Source organism: Erpetoichthys calabaricus, chromosome 5 (assembly GCF_900747795.2).
Source record: "Erpetoichthys calabaricus chromosome 5, fErpCal1.3, whole genome shotgun sequence".
Lineage (NCBI taxonomy): Eukaryota > Metazoa > Chordata > Cladistia > Polypteriformes > Polypteridae > Erpetoichthys > Erpetoichthys calabaricus.
The window spans coordinates 111,866,924-111,873,049 of record NC_041398.2 but is presented as its reverse complement, the minus strand read 5'-3'; positions in this window follow the sequence as shown (position 1 = coordinate 111,873,049).

Genomic DNA, 6,126 nt, shown 5'->3' with positions numbered 1-6,126 from the left:
TCATTACCTTTCCTCCTGCAGACCAATGCATCTGACACCGGTTTTAGCTCTGTGTAAAGTCAAATCGAGCTGAACACTCTATAATGTACCTCCACCGGAAACAGTTGAAGAGAGAGACAAGGTATGTGGTGACAGAGCGGGAGGCACTGGTTATTAAATGGTCCACCACCCAACTACACTATTACCTTCTGAAAATGGACCACACACCACGTCAATGGCTCTCAACATTTAAGGAATCCAATCCCAGAATAAGTTTGTGGTCTGACACCAGAAGGGTGCTCTCTACACTAATGTTGTCACCCTCTCCTGGCTACACTACCTCACAGCTAGATCTGCCCATCCCACTGGTGACACACTAAGCGTTAGGGGGGCATGTCACACAAGCGTGCATAGGATAGAATCTTAAGAGCTCAGGTAAGACCAACAATAACACACCATGGCAAGACAGGGTGGTGATGCTAACAATATCTCCTTTTCTTCCACAGCTCCAAATGGCTCCCTGAAACCTAGCCCCACCTCTGATGTACCAACTAAGCGCCACCCTTTCCAGGCTCAGCCCTTTATATGTTGGTCATCTGCTGAAAGGTCGCTGTCATTTAGACCATAGCCATCATGGAGTTGACAACAGACATCTTGAAACAGTGCACTGGAACCATTTACTTTCTCTAAATTTATATTTAAAAATATTCTGCAATGGTCTGCTACCATCCTTGTTGCTGGAATACAGAATTTGTTTAAATGGATTTGAAAATTTATGCATAAATATTGTAACAGGGTCTATTCTGCAAACATTGCAAGGTGCTCTCCACCAGGATTTGTGTTTGTTTCCATTTACCAATTACAGCAATGCCTTAGCTTGACGATGTAAATGAACATTACTGTATTGAGGGAACTCTATTTTAGTCTTCTTCAGTGTGATCTGGGTACAACAAACTCCCTCTGCTATGCTATTACAACAGTTGCAACTTAGGCACTACACTTCCAGGAAACAATCCAGAAAAGGCATCAGAAAAAGAAAAAGCTTTTCCTGATGAAAAGCAGCTGAAGCTGTATTGTCTGCTCAGTGCTGAGGATGTTCAGGTCACCAATGATGAGCTCTGATTATTGACCTGGAAACCCAGCTTCCCAGATGACACAAATAGGCTCAAAGAAAAGCCAGGGCAGTCAGATCTGATGACATGGGAGGCAGTTGGGACAGGCTTCCTCAAAGAAGACGTGACTAGTAGAAAAAGGAAGAGAGACTGGGTAAGAGGGAGGGAGAGAGATAAGAAATAATAGAGTGAAAGACAGACATGGTGAAAGCAGTGAGGCAGGAAATAAAGCAGACTAGAAGTTTCTAAAGCTCTTTTGTTCGTGGAATATATATACGGTGTGTTCTGCAATGAGGGCATTCTGCATAATTCTTTACTGATTAACTGGATATTTGACAATTAATTTTATTTTGTTATTGATTTCATTATTATTATTATTTTTTTTTTTTTTTTTTTTGCTGATGGCACAAATTATACTATAGGCAGTGCCTACAAAAGTGAAAAAATGACAGCTGGCATCAAAAAACTCTACCTGTATGACATGTTGTCGTGGTGGAGAACTTGGATTCATCCTAGTAACAAGGCTGCAATGAATGATGCTCGGGGTCCCAAGTGAGTAGCAAGGTTGTAGTAAACAAAACAACATATATGCACACATGGTTGATTTCATATCATACATTCCACATACATATAACTTTCAAAAGAAGAATAAGTATTAATCAATGCATTCATGCTTTAAACATGCTTAACCTTATTTTAGCATTGAAGGGAGTCATAGATTATCTTATATATATAAAAATATCCATTCATCCAATTTAGTTTAAGGTTAAAGGGATAGAGACTTTTCTAGCCACAAAACAGAAAACAGTCCCTGATGAGATGCCAGTCCATTGAGGACACACCGATGCTTACTCACTCTGTGTTAGTTTAGTGGCTCTAATTAACCTAACCTGTATCTTTTGAGAAGCAAAAGAAAAAACTGACATAGACATTGAGAAGATATGTAAAAAACACCAAACAGAAACTGACTGAGCTTCAAACCTAGCAGCCATGAGCTGTAAGGCAACAGTACTGGTGAGAACATTTATTGTCTACTAAAATAAAAGCAAAATGATACTGGAAAGTTTAGAAAGTTGTATAAACCATTCTGTCCCTATCAAGTGTTTAGCTACTCTGATAACAGCTGTACTGCTAGAGGTAGAGAACAGCAGATCACAAAAGCACATATTTGAACTGGACCAGGAGATGAAAGGAGTTAATAAACAAGCAGGATTCAAAGCCAGAAGGTCCAAAAATATCAAACAGAAAACCTAAATATCATAGTAAAGAATAAATGCGCAAAATCCTGACTCCCAAAACAATGCACAATTTGACAATGTCACAAAAATAAAAATAAAACATCAGAACATCCTAAAATGCAATAAATATACAAAAAAGACAAAGATATCGGAAGTAAAAAACTAAGATTCCCAACACTTCTACGAGAAAAGGTGACACAGCAGATTTTGTTTTTTAAATAGGCCAGAGACATGAGATATTGCCGTAAACTGAGCCAAAGTTAAAAAAACAAGAAAGCGATATAATGGGTGGTCAAGCCAAACCATAAAACTAAATACATTGTCAGTGAACATAAGTAGTAAGTTATCTTTTGTTTCTTTAACAAATTTTGAGCTGGATAAGTTTTTCTTTATTTTGTTGTAATTTTTTATTTTCTTTTTGGAATATGGGGAATCTAACGATTAGTTTCAATGAATAACTTATGCTTGCAGCTATTGTTTTATTTTAGTGTTATGTTTTGGATTTCTTGCTATGCCATCTCGTTCTTTCCATTGAACTGCCATTTTGGGTAGCAGTTACTAAGACACAGGTCCCAGTTTCTAGAGCATGACACCAATTCCATAAAGTTGTGTCAGGTGACATCACAAGTATGATGCTATTTAAATGTCATGTGAAGTGCATCTCTAGTTGCTTGAGTGTAGCAACACTATAGACACTGTAAACAAAAAACTCACAAAATGACAGTGCCCGTAAATATGTTAAACTCAGACATGAAATATTAATGATATTTTAAAGGAGATTTTAGGTCAAGTCGCTTTATTGCCACATCACTTAACACAAATTCACAAGTGAGTGAAAAACATGTGTGCACACATTGTAGAAAATAAACATTACATAAGTAAACAATTAGACATAATGACAATTTGTATACTATACAATGCATTCTAATAGCACAAAATAGTTGTTATGCAATGGAAGGTAGGGACGAAGGATCAGTAGTGTGAACACCTTAACGGTTCAATTGAGAGAAGCTGCTTAGGAACCTTCTGGTACAGGTCCTGATGCAATGGCATTCATCTGCGTGAAGGTAATAACACAAGCAGTTCATTACTTGGATCACTGGAGTCATTGATAACTTTTCTTGCCTTCCCTAGATACTGACTAACAGATATGTCTTGTTGGTTAGGAAGGCCACCTGTAAAAATTTATTGGACAGAGCACACTACCCTCTGCAAGGCTTTGTGAATGTGAGCAGCACAGTCCCCATACCCAGCATTAATACAACCAGTTACTTTCAATGATGCACATGTAAAATGATCTGAGGATGCATAGGATCATGAGAAACCTTTGTTGTTGTATCTTCTTCACCACTTTTTCTATGTTAACAGCCCATGTGAGACTTTGGTGATATGCACACTGTGGACCTTAAAACTGCTCACCCTTTCAGCAATATTCCCACTGATGGTGATAGGGGAGCATACACCTCCTTGCTTCATGGAGTCCACTATTATGCCTTTGGTCTTGGAATTAGGTTATACTGTGAATTAACCCCCCATATAAGATATCTCCCTATGGTCAAGTCATTGAAAGGGGTAGCACTTCAGCCTATTTACCTCCATGAGTTGGGTCATTTCCCGATACCATCTGGTTACCTCTCTTGGGTGTATCCACCATAAACATACTTCCAGTTTCTTAAGAAAGCAGAACAACGACATGGTGAGAGAGGACAAACACACATGGATGATATTCTGGAGGGATTATATGTTTCCACTGACATGGAGGTGCCTAGAATTTTCCTGTGAAGTATGTGATGACTACTGCTTGGTTACGTTTTGGAATTCCTGCTATGCTATCTTGTTATTTCCATTGAACCTGCCATTTTGGATAGTGGTTACTAAGACGTAGGTCTTAGTAGGTCTAGAGCCTATCCAGCTCTACATGATGTCAAAGAAAATGAAATGGATAGCGAGTGACTTACTGTTCTAACACCACACACTGAAATAATAATGATTCTACCTTTATTTTGAGCCTACTTTTTAAATTTTGTAAACAATTATTATGCCTTTAGGAGAATATATATATGTAATTACTGTATTTTTTACCTTCAATTTTTGTTTTCACGCAGTTAAAATTATTTGTTTTTCATGGGCGTCACCATTTTGTGATCCTTTAACCTATGGTGGCCTCCATTTGACGACTGGAAATGTGTGTTGTGTACTTCGTCATTGCAACAATATAAAGGTCAGCGCTGTTTACTTCTAGGTTGTCCTAGACTATGGAGAAATGTCAACAGCATCCCTTTTTTTCTTCTATCTTTTTGTTGAAAGATTTAGACCTTGGCAATGAATATTCTGAATTCAACATTTTGTTTCATATTTTGGATACAGGCACACAATTCCTTTCTTGAGTAAAGACTTTACTTTCGCAAAGTATTTTTGATGTTGGTTTTTACATTATTTACATTTTATTTTGTTTTTACAAGTTTAAAAGTGTTTGTGGTTTTGAGCTTTTGCTTGTTCTATTTGACTCAGATTTCATCTCCTGGTCTTTTTCCTTAGCCCTTGTGGCCTTTAATTCAAATATCATTTTTAATGAACTTTAAATAGAAAAAGTCAAAACGAAGGTCTGAAACAAAAGATTTTTTAGCAAAACCTAAATGTCAATCGAAATTATTAATGAAAAGCAAATGGGATTTTCAAACCAAACAATCTTCCTAAATAGTTTTATATATGTTTGAGCAATAGTCTTTCCTTGGATTTCTCAAAATGGTGATGCTTGCTAAATGTGAGGAGCCGTTTTATACATCTGGCATTTTGTCTCACATCAAAAGAAACATGCATCACATGAATTGCAGACATGAAGCAGCACCACAGTAACCAGACACACAAAATGTGCTGATGAAATCTAGAAACACAAAATGGCAATACCCATGAGAGAAAATCTCATCATTGAACTACAATAAAAAATATTAAAAACAAAATAACACTGTCATGATCTGCCTTTTGTTTTTAATTTTTCTAAAAGGTTCCTTAGTTTTTAAATTATTTGAAAACATTGTGCTGGGAGTTTTAGCGGCCAAAGAATTAATTTATATAAATTATTATTCTTCAATGTTAAATATGAAATGCCATCTTGTTTTCCTTATTGGAGCCGCTATTTTTTCGTGCACTTCCTAGTTGTCCAGGTTTGTGGATACAACCTAAAACCCTTGAGTGTTTGTCTCTGAGATTAATACAGTAACTGAATTCTTGTTTCGAATTTGCATTATTGACTATGTCTTTTGTTTTACACCTTGACTTTTTTTGGGGGTTTTGACTCTCTTTCTGACTCTTAACTATGATTTGGTTTCAATTCTGAGCTTGTCTCTTCAATTCTTATTTTTCTGGTTTTAATGATTTCTAGTTTGTATTACTAACTCCTGATTCCATTCTCATTTCAGAATCCTGCCATTTTCTGCAGTCAGTACAAGCACAGACTATTTGAGATCAAGGAACAGAACAAGACAAGAATGACTGTAAAAAATTCCTTATTTAATCTGTGCACTCTGTTTTTCCACTCATTAAACAACTAGAAATCCACTTTTGCAGTGTAACAGTTTAGCTTATGTTGTAAGGATTAATGGTTATAGCATCTAACATCATGGTTAATTTTTGGAGTTTAGTTTTATCAAAACATATTTTTAAATCTAATTGAATTATGTTTTACTTTGTTCACAACAATTGATGGTTATTTGAATAAGATTTTAATAGTTTTCATTTAGGGACAGTGTCAATACATTGGAGTAAGGCACATTGCATCTTGAAGTGACTAGCCAAAT